Below are 995 nucleotides of genomic sequence, written 5' to 3'. Positions count from 1 at the left end.
AACTGAACGCTGTCTTTGTGTCATTCCTTCTTCGCCGACTCCGTCCACACTTTTGGGAACCCCTGGACCTGCTGGGGTTGGACCCCAACAATTGGCGCCCAAACAGGGTCCCCCTAGGTAAGCCCTCCCGCACTCGGGATGGATAGGACTGCACCGTAGGGCGCTGCAGACTCCCTTATAGAGGATAAGTAGGGTAAGAGGGTGGATAGTACAGAACTTGGATTGAGGAGATGGGTCATACTGAGTCTAAAGAAAAAAGACTGTATTAATCTTTTAACACATATGCTTACTAGCAGAGGAGTTAAGGTTACTCCCAGACATAAAGTTTTATACAAGAAGTATGTCCATGGCTTTCTGAAGAGGAACTGTTAATTTAGAAACTTGGCCTAAAGTAGGAGAGCAATTAAAGAATTATTACAGATACCATGGATCTGAGAAGGTCCCGGCAGATACCCTTTCCCTCTGGAATTTAATTCGTGACACCTTGGCACCAGAGGCAGAAATGGTTGAACTTTCTCAAACTTTAGTCCCTCGGCTCCACCTAGAGGGGACACATCATTATTGTCTCCAGCTCAATCTAAGAGCAATGTAGCTATGCCTACTGATCGGAAGGAGAATAAATATCATAAACATGACCCTTGGTCCTTTCCAGTCAGTAGAGAGGAGAAAAGCCCTCCCATTCAAAACAGGCTCCCTAAATTAGAAAGGAAGCCTAAACCAGGTCCTCTGGCTCCTATGAGCTCCATGTCTAAATTTCAAAGGGCGGTAAGAGAAGCTGAAGCTAATGGAGATCTTGAATTCTCACTCTGCTTCCCAGTCATGTATGAGAGTGAGGGGGACGAAAACCCCACCTGGGAGCCTATACCTTACAAAATACTTAAAGAATTAAAATTGGCCTGCTCTGAATATGGACCTCTAGCTCCTTACACACAAACCTTGGTAGAAGCCCTAGCCAGTAAATGGATGACTCCTTATGATTGGTTACAGGTTTGTAA

Source organism: Myotis nattereri (genome assembly GCF_964212035.1).
Source record: "Myotis nattereri genome assembly, chromosome: 11".
Classification (NCBI taxonomy): Eukaryota; Metazoa; Chordata; class Mammalia; order Chiroptera; family Vespertilionidae; genus Myotis; species Myotis nattereri.
Note: the sequence above shows the minus strand (reverse complement) of the source record.